General features: G+C 46.2%; 1 long non-coding RNA gene across 4 annotated transcripts in view; it reads left to right on the forward strand.

Moving 5' to 3' along the window:
* The window catches only part of LOC129735648 (uncharacterized), a 29,886-nt gene extending 18,900 nt beyond the window's left edge, over positions 1-10,986 (forward strand). The window contains exon 3 of one of the 4 annotated variants that reach the window (XR_008731436.1): positions 9,961-10,986. This is a non-coding gene — a long non-coding RNA (uncharacterized LOC129735648). Of the gene's footprint in view, positions 1-216; positions 1,058-2,754; positions 4,397-9,960 lie in introns of those variants that run through there. The other 3 variants (XR_008731438.1, XR_008731437.1, XR_008731435.1) reach the window with 3 other exon arrangements.
* Positions 10,987-13,474: the final 2,488 nt, after the last annotated feature.

A 13,474-nucleotide genomic window follows, 5' to 3' on the forward strand; every position in this document is an offset into this window, starting at 1 on the left:
TAATTAAAGGGGGGTGGGGTGGTGGGGGTGGTGGCGTGTCTTGTGGGTGTTGGGATAGGAGTGGCCTCACCAGCTTGATTTCAAAGCCTGCAGCCCTCCACGACCCTCAGCACCGCTCTGCAGCCTCCCCCCTCTGCAAGGCGGGAGGCGGCTGCAGCCTCGGGGGCTGTGAGCGGCCGGGTGCCCCAGCCCGCGGGGTTTGTTCCCCTTTCCCAGCAGGAGGATTGCACAACACCGGGAGAAACGCACGGTCCCACCCCGGACGGAGGGGGCGTCCCTTGAAGCCATCGACCCGGAGCCGGTGCAGCCGGGTGTCCCGGGGGTAACAGCTGTGCTCACAGCTGTGTAGAGCCGCACCGCTCCGAGCGCAGCCAGCGGCGGCCGCAGCTGCTGCGGGAGCCGGGGCGCCCTGCGGAAAGGCGGCCGTCCCGCTGCGGCTGCAGGCAGCCCCGGGCGCCCAGCGCGGCGGCGGACACGGGCCCGGCAGGGCGGCCGGCGGGGCGGGCCGCGCGCGGGCAGGGCAGGGCGGCGCCGGCGGGAGCGCGCGCTGTGAGCGCCCCCTGCTGGGCCGGCAGACGCCGCCGGGCCGCACCGCGCCGCCCCCCCCCGCCGCCGCCGCCCCGTCACCGGTGTCAGCCAGCGCCCGCCGCCGCCCCGTCACCGGCCTCTGCCGGCGCCCACCACTGCTCTGTGACGTGTGTCAGCCCGCGCCCGCCAGCGCCCCATAACGTGGGTCTGTCAGCGCCCGGCTGCACCCTGCAACCTGCCGCTGCTGGCACCCGCCACCGCTCCGTAACGTGTGTCTGCCAGCACCCGCGCCCACCCCGTAATGTGTGTCTGCCAGTGCCCATCACCACTCCGTAACATGTCTGCCAGTGCCCACCAGCGCCCGCCAGCACCCCGTAACGTGTCTGTCATTGCCCACCATTGCCCCATAGTATGTGTCTGCCATTGCCCACCACCCCCCCATAATACCTGCCATCGCTCACCAGCGCCTGCCAGCACCCCATAACATGTCTGCCCATCACCCACCAGCACTCTGTAACTTGCCTGCCATCGCCCCATAACATGTCTGTCATTGCCCACATCACCCCGTAACGTGTCTGCCATCATCCACCATCACCTCATAACCTGTCTCTACCAGAGCCCACCAGCACCCCGTAACAGATCTGCCATTGCTTGCCATCACCCCCCATCGTGTCTGCCATCACCCACCATTGCCCCATAACGTCTGCCATTGCCTGCCATCACCCTGTAATGTGTGTCTGCCAGCATGCATCATCGCCCCACAATGTCTGCCGTTGCTCACCATTGCCCCGTAACATGTCTGCCATCACCCACCATCATCCCATAACATCTGCCATTGCCCACCATCACACCGTAATGTGTGTCTGCCATCACCCATCGCCCACCAGCACACCATAACGTCTGCTATCGCCCACCAGCGCCCCATAACCTGTCTTTGCCATTGCCCACCATTGCCCCATAATGTGTGTCTGCTACCACCTGCGACTGCCCACCATGGCCCCACACCTCCCGCGCCGTGGGTGGGCAGCAGACCCACACCTGCCCACCCGCAATGCCGGCTGCCCGCCACCAGCATGGCCTATGGGAGCAGAGTGGCAGGCCTCTCCCTGGTGGGAACCGCACTTCATCCTGAGGGACAACAGCAGCAGAGATCTCGCCCCAAGCATGACATCGGCACAGCCCTTTCCAGTATCCCAGCTCCAGTCCCTGCAAGGTGCTGAGACAATGTCGTGAGTCCTCTGCCACATGAGCCACACTGGTCTCTCTGCCAGTGCCCTCAAGTTGAGCCTAGTCCCATCTTCACACCCACCACCGCCAGATCTTGAAGGTGCCTTCAAGCTGATTTCAGGGCTTTGCCTGCAAACCTGCAGTGTCTTAAGCACCAGTAGTTTAGACTTGACCAAGACATCCCTAGTGGACACTGCAGTTTGCCTCTCCCTGCAGGAAGCATCCCTTGCTCTCTGTTGGGTTCATCATCTTTGGCAGGCAGACAAGTTTTTCCAAAAGCCGAAGCCTCCGCTCCAGAAGCAATCAGGGGGCTCATTCAGCGTTCGGTCATCCAACAATCCCTGTGCCTTGGCTGAGAGCACGCAGTCTCCCACCAGCCCCACAAAGCTCCTTCTGTGGGGCATAAATATACTGCCGGAAAGCAATCAGCATCTGGGACCCAGGTGGCTGGCCAAGGTGAGAGTGGATCGTTGGAGGGGATGGAGCAGCATGAGATAATCTCGGCTGTTTGTTCGCACTGGAAAACTGTTGGAGAAATAACACCGCTGTTCTAGTGCCAGTGGCCTGGTGTGAACTGCTTTGCTGTGAACGCTTGTCTTTGGCTCACAGTCTCAGCTTCTCTGCACCACATGTTAATAAAGATTCAGATAATTTTCTGATGCATGTCACCATTATTTTCAAGCTGAGCTCACCAAGACAAAGAAGCCCTTCAAGAAGGATCGAGAGGTGAAGAGTCCATAACTTTCCTTGCCAATTTGTTCCAAGGACTAACTTTCCTCTCAGTTACATTTTAATTACTGATTTCTAATTTGCATTTGTCTGGCTTTGTCCACAGTTCTGTCTTTTTTTGTTTGTTTTCTTCTTTTCTAGTTGGTAGAAACTCACATATTTTCTCAGTCCCTTTTTTTTTTTTTTTGATTAGCTAAACTGGCTGAGCCTATTACAGCTGTCACTGTCTAGGGCTTTGGCAATTTTTATTCTTTCCAATATCTTCTCCAGTTTTTCAACATCCACTCTGAAATGTGAAGAGTTGATTTGTACAAGTATATTCCGTTTTCAGTCTGATCAGGAAGGCTACAAACAGAGGAAAATCCCAAGGCCCATGACTCCCGTGTTAACATATCTGGACATATGGCCATATTCACCCTTTTCTTGAGGATTTGAACAGAAAGTTTAGACTTCTCTCTTTTCCTGCTTTCCAGCACTCCTGCTGATTTTTCTGCATCCATTGTCTACATTTTTTCTTATTGACATGCTGCTTTCACTCGATTTTAATAAAAGTCAAGAGATCGGAAAGGATGCGGCTTAAGAAATGACCTTTTTTGCCCTATAAACATTATTTTTTACCACAGGAAGGACCCCGTCTGATGATAATTCCCAGTGACAGCTACTCTCTGAGATTTGCAGTGGTAATATGGGAAGTCAGTATGTGTACATTCCAGGTAGACCTGAATATATTTTCTGTCCTCATTGTCAAAGGCTGAGAGCTGAGACACAGCAGTGGTCTTAACAATCTACGACATGGTACGTTTTCAGGACTGGCTGTGTGCATGCTCTTAGCCCATAGGAAACATGAGATAAAGCATTTCAACTTAAACCCAAGTAGAAGACGTGCACATCGCTCTGCACGTGTACTTTTAAACCACAGGGAAATCATTCCATAATTCCTTAACCCGTGAGAAGTCACTTACTTACCGAGTCCTGAGTTTGGCATGTGGTCGCAGAAGCTCCTCCCTTAGCACATCTCCAGGACTGTATTTTCTCTGGAACCACCGATGTGAAATAACTAAACAGCACAAGAGTTTTGAAAAATAGAGAGAAAATATTTTTGAAAAGAGGTGAAAAAGAAGATTTGAATAATATCCACACCCACATTTCAAGAGAAGCGAATCGGGTACTCTTTGGCCATTTTTGTGTCAGGTCTGCCGATAACTCCTGTTATCTAGGCAGAGGCAATCTCTCTGTTGTGGCCAGAGATTTTGCTTTTCGAATCTATGCTGTCTGCTGGGGCTGCTTCTGCTTTTTGAGGCAGTTTTCTCTAGTTATTTACACAGTGAATATTTGTGACAAAGTTTAACTATTTCCAAGAGGGGTATATGAAACTGTCTTATGCCAGCAGAGGTGATTCACTGTGTTGGAATAATGGTGCGCACGCCTGGGAACTGCAATCTTTTAACTAGGTTGCTTTCAGATAAATTAAAGCTGCACACAAAAAAATGTGTAAATGAGTGCTAAAACATCCCACTGAGATTTTAAAGACTCTTAACAATGATTAACCGCTATCTTAAAACCGCTTAACTACTCACTGCTGAGACCTTACCCTACAGATCCTTCTCCATACAGAAGACAAGTACCCAAACCTCCACTTCCAATCCCCTCTTCTTATTAACGTTCCCTCCAAACACCTCTCGGAAAATATATGAATGGTGGTTTCAGACCATCTGTAATGACCTTGCTCTTCATCAGAGTCCCAATACACATCCTTCCACCATACTTTGAGATAAAAGTGTGTTGCAAATCACTTGTAAATAAAATAAGGCAGCAGAGGTGAAACTCAGATCTTGGAGCAAAAGATACGCTGTGGTGCTCACCTTAGTAGGACATTCCTTCCCAGTAACAGAAATTAAAGCTGGCATGTAAAAGCTTGTCTTTGGTGTGGTTTTTTTTTCTTTCTTTTTTTTTTTTTTCTGTTTGTTTTGTTTTTAAGAAATAACTAAATATTTAGCCATTATTGGTACAGCTAACACAATAATAAGCGAGGCTTGGCAGACTATGAACAGTGTTACTAAGTGCTTTGTTTCCTCTTTGCCCACTTTCCAAATAGGTGTAAAAAGATGGAAGCCAAAAGGTTATTCTTCTCTTTCAAAATGTGTCATTCTGAAGCCTTATAGAGAAGGCATTATCCAAATGATAAGCAGGGTGAATTAACCTAGACTTTCTCCTTGGAGAGAACTAGATCAATTATTTCTTGTTACAGACAGAATTTCTGGTTACATTTGTCCAGCTGCTTGTCACTTTTGTCACCTTTGCTCCCGTCAGCCCCAGGCTGTGGGCATAGGTGAGCGCAGGGGCAGCAATACATTGCTTGCTTCTGTTGAGTGCACCCAGACATCATTGCCAGGCACAAGGAAGCTCTGCAGTGAGACCAGTGTTGAGGAGAAAATGCCGCTCTACTTAGGAAAGTAACAAAACAGCCACTGACCTCCAGGAAACCGGGTCTTCTTTTTTCTCTGCATTGGTGACATCAGCTAATTAAAATTTCTTCATTACTGAGGACCTTTCAATACTGTCCTGTGGGGACAAGGATATCTCTGCGTTACGTCCTGGTTGCATTTTTCCTTTAGAAATCACTTTTCTGTGTCTTCGCCTTCTTCACTTTTGTGTGTGCATTGAGGTAGTCTACCAAGTTTACTGTGAATGGCTATAAACAGTAGTGTTTGAACCTTTCTAATCGCCTTAATCCTGATTCCCAGGAGTTCCTGTATGCACATAGCCCATACATTGACCCAAAGAGCTTAAGCTAAACTGGATGTATTACATCTTTCAATACCTTTTGATCAAGCTGACCACAATCTGTTGTGGACCATGCCTGGAGCTGCTAGAGGTGGGGCAGCCTCGGGTGGTAACTCCTGGCAGGGTGAAGGGGTGATCCAGGAGGAAGGAGCCATCCTGATGCTGAACGCTCTGCATTTTTGACTACTTGGAAGCATTAAGCAACCTGACAGCTTGTCCATAATTAACAGGTTTACTAAGATAGCTGTGTGACAGAGCAACTGCAAAGCTGAGATGCAGCAGCACTTTTTCTTTTGCTACTATCATTTATATTAACTCCCAGAGGAAAATCAGTCGCGCTAATTAGGACTTGTGAGTCTAAATGTCAATATGTAACTGCAGAGCACAGAGGAAAAAGCTCTTCAGGAATAATGTCTTCACCATACAGAAGAACACACAGCAAAACATTTATGCCAAAGGGTAGTCTGGAGCCAGTGGAAGGGCAGGAACTGACCATTTTAGAAATACCTTTGTTAACATTTGGCTGCTGGAGAATGAATTTCGGACATTGTCTTCTCTTGAACAAAGACTCATTATTTGGTCTTCATTTTGAAAATTCCTGCAGTAAATCTGAGTCTGTGTTAGAGAAAATGAAAGAGAGAGGCAAAAGACATCTTAACTAATTCAAATCTTAAAGGTTAGGCATTCAAGAACACAGATATTTGCCTTTTTTCCTCCCAGAACTCTTTTCCTTTCTGTGCAATTGAGATATAAAATAAATTACTTAAGAATAATAAGATAAAAATAACTTCTGGTAAACTGCATTTTCATGAAGTAGTTGGTTAGAAAAATATTGATGTTTAAACAACTGTAGAAAGAAAATCAATAATGAATGCAGCAGTTTGGAGGAAATTATTTTAAAATAGAATTCCTTTTAATGTCCATAGTGAAGGAAAAAAAATCAGCGATGTTACTACCTATCCAAAAAAGCTAACATATAGCTAATCTCTTTTGTTTGATTAAATATAATCTTGAACAAGTTATTTGTCCTTTATTTGATATGACATACCTCTAAATCAGTATATACAGTGTGACACATCAACCAAGCATGGGGGGCACTGATTGAAAACAGCAGCAGCAACTAAGGCCCAAGGAAACACAGTGAACTACAATGTGCACAGAGCCCCCCTGAGCTGTGCAGCACTATGTCCAACCACAGACCTGAAAAATAACTGTGACCGGCAGTTATATTACAACAATTAATATTGCAACATTTCACTGTAAAGACTCATGCAACTAGATCTAATGTTCCTTTAGTATGATGAAATTCAGGATATAGATTTCTTGAAACATGCCTCACACCCATGAGTCTGCTCATGCACACTCTTCGCTGCGCACTGAATCCAGGTTCTCAACTGTGCTGGCCTCAGCCATTAATTTTCTCCAGCCAAGCATACAAAACCTGCTGACCCCAGTTTGGATATGCTTTAATTCAAGATGGATTTACCACAAAGATGAACCTGGTAATATATTAATATAGAAGTCCTCAGCTCACTGGGAAAATCCTAGTATGTCTCAACAGATAACACACCTGGACACTCAAGGGATGCAAAGCCAGCCAGGTTACATTAATATACGTTGTACTTTGTTGTCCATCCTAATCTAGGTTAACCTAGATATTCAAAACTAGTTATCTGTCATGCAAGCTAGAGCTGAGTTATGACTCACTCTTATCTTCCACCTGAAACCTGTATACATTGCCAAACGCTGTAGGAAAGGACTGTGTTAGAGGATTTGATTCTCCAGAAAGATACTGAGTTGAAATCTGTTTTTATTTGTAGCTGTGACCTAACAAATCTATAACATGGCAGATAGAAGTTTATTATAGGCTCTAGCAGGGTGGAAACTTCCACTTGGAATGATCTAGTAACAAATATATTCTTGGCAAAATAGAAGTATTTTATGGTGAAAATATCAACTTCCTTAAAAAACAGAATTGTTTTTCTACTTGAGCAAAAATGAAAATGAAATATTGGGTTTCAGGTTGGCTTGGACAATGTTGTTTTGTTAACCAACAGCGTGTTCCAGTGCCCAGGACCCACAGCCGCCGATGTGCAGGCAGCGGTTCTGCCGCAGATGCCAGCGCTCTGTCCCAGGGCCGAAGGGAGGTGTCTAATTCCACAGAGGAAGCGCGGTGTCGGACATGGTGTTCTCGCTGTTGTTCCTGTTGGCTAGCTTGTGGTCTCTCCACCTTCTTCCTCCTCTTTTCGATGCTGTCAATCCTATTCTGGGCTGCTGGGCTCTTCCCAGCCCAAGTGTCCTGTGCCCAAGCGACTCCCTTGGGTTTCTGAATTCCTCCCTCCGAATGGGGCTTTCCTTGCCAGCCCGCACCCAAATCTCCCGATCTTTCCACCCTGTTTACTTACCCCAGGTTTTAACCTATCATTTTTCCTCTTGCTCAATTTCCTGCTTGTACTTCTGCGCTCCCCGTGGCTGGTACTCCATTCACCACCTTCTGGGCATGATTATCTCCTCAGTTGTACCAGTGGTCCTGGGGCCAGCTTTGTACCATTGGAAAGCTTCGTCCTCTGTATGCACACGCTTCCAGGTCATCAGTACGCAATGGAGGCAGCCAAGCTAGCAACACTAGTGCCTGGGGAACTGAAGCTGGGGTTCAGCCTGTTAGAACTTAGGGGACAGAAGACTCTTGAGGACAGAGCTGAGAGCAGCAGAAAGGGAAAGACTGAGAACTAAAATGTCTCTTGAAAATACAAGGGAGAAAAAGATGGAAAAACAGGAGAGAATCAGTGGTTTCATAGGGGCTTCGATACCATGACATGAAAATCGAAATTAAAAAAAAATAGTACGGGTTTAACCTTCCAACTTGTAAAATGGTGAGACGCATCCTACTGTGGTGAGGCTTGGTCTTGTGGATGTGCACTTCTGTAATCAGTTTGAGAATCCCCAGTTTATGAAGACTTTGGAGAGGTTTCTGAATATCTTTCTGGGCTCACACAAAGTCACTGTTGCCAAAATAATATCTCATACCCAAAACTACTGTCAGCACATGGATTCTCAGCCTGCAGCAAATGTGTAAAATTCAAGCTAGTTTAAGCCTCCGCACTGAGGCTAACCCAATTCCAATTGCTTTGCATTTGTGACGGGTTAAAATGCACACGCAGCTGCTGTGATGAGGATGACACAGAGTGCATTACCCCATCGCATGCCATTTCCATGGGTGCACTTGCTGTTTTCCAGAGCGTCTACAGGCACCTGGTCCAGGCCTTGAGACCCCGTGGGATTTTTTTTTCCTTGTGAACGGTCCTCAGGATCAGTCTTGTCATGACAAAAGAGGCCACTTTCTGGTTAATTATCCCCTTGCCAAAATACTTATTATCTTTCTATTCCAAATACAAAATCACTGGGATGAGAGACTGCTTCAGATGCTAACGTGATGTATATCACCGGTCAATAACAGACTTATTACAAAATAAATAAATGATATTTGCACGTGGGAAGCTCCAGGTCCAGTCTAAGTAGAGCAAGTAATTACAGAGGAAAAGAATTTCTTCTTCAGATGGTTTTTAGTAGCATGAGGGATAAGTCAACACGAGCAGGGCTGATTTAGCAGGAAACCAGTGGACCTTAGTAGAGGAGGAATACTATCCCTCCTGCCTCTGGGCTGGTAGTAGAATTTTAACAGGGGGTTCCTAAGAGACCCCTCAAAGCACATCACTGCATGTAATTCATTAGCTCAGCTGCACCTGAGGTCTTGGATTTTCTGGACAAGGTGTGCTTCTGCTAAGCGACTAAAAAAAATGGAGACGATGCTCAAGCTCAAATCTCCAGAGGAAGTCCAGATGGCTATTCTAAAAAATGCAATCAAAAAAGGCCTCTGGCCTTGATGGTTTGTAGACTGATTTTAATAAGAATTACCAGAGCATTTTCTCTCCCAAATTGGGAAAGGAATATTCAGTACTGAACAACAATCTGTCACTCAATTAAAATTTGTTTATGCCACAAACCACGTGGCTCTCAGATGGTAAAGGAAAGAAAGTGCCACTGACAACCCAATGCGTCAGTTTTATTCTTTGGGTTTGATTTGATTTCTTATCTTTGCTCAAACCTCTTTTTAAAAATCTGAATAAATGTTACAACAGTTGTGGGAAGGTTAGAGGAAGAATAATTTTAACTAAATTTGAAGAAGTCTGGGTCTGAGCAATTAACACTTCAGTCAAGGCTGGCTAAAGATATAATTTTCACAAATCTTAGCAGATGCGAAGTGATGCTACGTGGGGAGGAGGTACGTTGTCTCTGCTGCAATACTACAGTGTCTGAACACTTTCTAATGAACACAGAGGTGAAATTTGGAGCATAGCAAGTAACAAGTGTTGGCATAAATTTTGAGAAATGGTCGCTCAAGAGATTATTTTCTAATGCTCATGCACACTCAGGCCAGCAAGGAACACTCTTAACCAAAAGAAAAAGAGTAAAAATGAATGTCTTGTCTTTCACAATGTATAATTAAGCTGTGAAACTCATTTTTACAAAATATTGAGGTCAAGAGTTTAGCAGCATTAAAAGAAAGATTACATATTATAGGGATAATACTAAATCAAATGGGGTGGAAAAAGATTGCAGGAATATGCAACATCACTGCTGCAGGCACAGACAATTCCTAATTAATAATAAGGTGAATTTTCCCCTTGGCAGGTTATGCTGTAAGTGTTCACCGCTGGGTTTCCTGGTGCTCCCTCCCTCTGCCAGTAACAAACTCCCCCAGGCAATAACCATGCCGATCCACCAGCATGCACCTGATTCCAGTGTACTTCTCGGAAGGATATCACCCAAAGAGATGCCCATCAAAATGACGGTGACTTTAAATGAAAAAGACTGTCTCAAGCCTGACTGGGAAATTACCTCCAACTCTTGCATGGCCCGCTTTGTCCGAAAAGTTGCCATTTTATTCTGGAAAGGGTCAAACTAGGTGGGCAACCGCTGGTAGGGGGTGGGACAAGCAGTGCAGGGGGTCTTGCCTGTATGGGTCTGGCACAGGTAGAGGGACAGAGTATTCAGGTCTCTGGGTCATTAACTGGCACACACAGAGACAAATAGTTCTTTAGCTTCTTCTACTTTCACTGATAAGAAATCTGAGGTCATCAGAAAACACAATGTTCTGCTCCAGATTGTCATAAAATATGATTTCTTTCTATGAGAATAAGAATTAAAGCAATTATCTCTGGAATTTTACATACAGAAAGAACTGTGCGGAGGCGGACTCCAACAAAGGGTGGCACAGGGAGAAGATGAAAACAGCCTAAATAAATAAAGTCGTGTTTTTGTTGAAAGCATCTTCCAAAAACCAGAATAATTGACCAAAACAGAGTATCCTCAGGTATAAAAAATGAAACCAATTGTAAAACGGAAAATTCCAGTGAAATAGCTCCATTAGCTCTGTGTACAGTTCTGCTCCCAAGTAGAGGGGCCAGTGATGACGGCTCCGAACAGAAGATCATGCTGAATAGGAGGCACCGTGTCGGTCTGTGAGACCTGGTCTCATTTGTAACTGTTGATCCGTTGACTTCACACATGGATACAACTCTCGCCAATGCCCAGGCTCCTATCCACGCTTCTAATTAACTTGGATGCTAGTTTCATATTTCCCCTATGATAACAGCATCATAATAAATCCCAGGGATTACAATTCTAGCACAAGGCTCACTGTGGAGCTGCCTGGGAGATGAAATTGCAACAAGTGGCACGGGAAGCTTCATTGAAAGATGAGACACTCCGTGTGAGAATAAAAGTTATGTCTCCAAGGAGAAAATTCAATGGGCCACAAAACATTATATTTGAGGGTGTTACATTGATTGCTAAGTGGGTTAAGAGAGAAATTCCCCTCTCCCATTCAGCATGGCAGGGGTGGGAGACTGAAGCGGCTGCCTAACACAGACTCTGCTTTTCCCGGGAGCCTCCGGCACTGCCTGCGAGGCAGGCAGCAGAAGGCTTGCTGCAGTGTCCAGAGCCATTTCTGAAGCCCGGAGAAAAGCTGGCTGCCTCTTCAGGGGGTGCAGGTTTTGGGTCACATCCACCAGCCCCATGCAGATGTCTCAGATGCGCCACTGAACACCCTGGGCCCTGATGTTCGGGCACCTGGACTGAGCCCTAGGGCTCCACTGACTGAAATGGCAGCTCAGACACCTAAATTTAGAGGCAGATGTTATTGTTCTGAGCTGAACCTGGGCCCTGTAACGTGTTATCAGTGGCTGCGTGTTAACTGCTCTGTAATTAAAGGATATATGCTGGTAACATAGCAAGTCCTTGCAAACCAGAGTGCAGGATCTGAAATGTCCTCAAATTCTTATGAAGAGGAACAGTAAATATTTGGTCTGTAAATGAGGTTCTGGAAAAAGAAATGACAGTGTGGCTAAATATATCCTTTGAATCTTACCCTGTGAATCTCAGAAGACTGAGTCAGCAGTCTTTTCTCAGGCAGAATTCCCACTGCCATGCATGGGGTGATGGACTGTGGCTGTAAGTACCACTGTGGGCAGAGTGGGAAGGAGGAGAGGTGAGCTCTTCCCACGGGCGCGGAGCAAACCCAGTAAGCATGGCACCGCGTCAGCACGGCGCGCTGCGCCTCTGTGCTCCCTTCGGTCAAGGGGAATCTGCTCTCACCTCCCCGTGCTGCAGAGCTGGCTCTGGTCTGCCTCCTCTTTGCCATTTACTGGAGCACAAGGAATTGGATTATGTTAACCTCTGTGCTCATGCAGGGGAGGAGGAAAGGCTCTCATCTCCCTTCTTCCCTGCTGCACAGGTCCAATGACATCCTTGCCACAGGGTGCTGGCCTGGCTTGCTTAAACCCTGAATAAGCACAGCCAGATTTGACTCAAAGCTTTTACTACTTAAAATGGTTTTCTGGAAAGGGTTAATTGGCAGTTTGAAAATCCTGTATCAAAGACAGATGGCTATATGCCTGCAATAATGCAGAATGTTTTATTTTCAGACGGGTTTGCTCCATTCTATTTAAATTCTGTGACCTTCAGGGAATCGAGTTAGTTCTAGCTCTTAGTTTATAGAATTTGTGTTCGGTATTCAAGGTTAACTTCTTGCTTGATTAGACACAGGCAAATGTTAGCGGCTGCAGAACCACAGTGGAAATGAAGTCCAGTACTGTATTTGGTCAGAAATGTCAAGAACCTGATAGTTAGCTACGAAGAACTCATTTTGTCTTCCATTAGCAGCATTAAGGTAAGTTAGATGCTCTTTCGTATTCATGTTGCAAAACATAAAAATGTTATAATGTGGGACATGTGTGATGATTTGAAGATGACTGTCCTTATTTATACAGGTTGTGCTACTCTGTTGTTAAATCATTATCACTATCATCACAGAAACAGTAGATGAAAGTTCAAGCAATTTGGAAAAATATTTGCCTGCTAAAGGATCCATGCACACTGTCCTGGCAACACTATAAACGCATGCTAAAAATTCAACAGGATTGGACTAAGTAAAATTCATATTACGTGGCACACAAGGACAAAAGAAAATAAAGCAAATACACAGGACCAAGGCAGGTTCAGATAAAAGAGCAGTGCCGTGTTTGCCCCTGATTAGTTGCATAATATGCACTGGCACTGGCAGAAATTGGCCTCCTGTCCAGCCAGCTGCCTGTGCCAGTCTCTGCACCCTCTCATTTTCATACCCCTGAGTCTTTTGAGCCTGTAGGGGCATGGTGCATATTCTTTGACCACCTACTATCCACCATGGATTGTGAGAGACATTTTGCAAACAGTGCATCAGAAGCACAGAACAAGTCTGCACCTCCTAAGAAACTGAGGTGCCCTAGCTAGGACCTGCTGGAATGAAGCTGGCTGCTCTCAGGGGCTGCCAAAGCTGAGGGCATCCTCAGATCCAGCTTAAGAAAGATTATGTTCAAGACTGATTTCAGGCTGCTTCAGATCTCATTTGCCTTGGCAACAGGCTGTGTCAGGGCTGTTCCAGGAAGGGGACATCGATGGGTCTGCTCATGGGCAGCGACGTGAAGCCAGGCCAGAAAAGACAGGTGAGGTCATAAGGCCAGGCACTGAGTGCCACCCATGGGCAGGCAAGGCAGCCCTTGAAGAGGCTCTAGTATTGCCCTGGGAGCTGGGAGGTATCACTAGCTTGCACCAGAGACATTTCCCAAGGCCTTGTCTCTGAACTTGGCCTTTGTTGTATAGTCAT

The sequence above is a fragment of the Falco cherrug genome, chromosome 3 (assembly GCF_023634085.1).
Source record: "Falco cherrug isolate bFalChe1 chromosome 3, bFalChe1.pri, whole genome shotgun sequence".
NCBI classification, from domain to species: Eukaryota; Metazoa; Chordata; class Aves; order Falconiformes; family Falconidae; genus Falco; species Falco cherrug.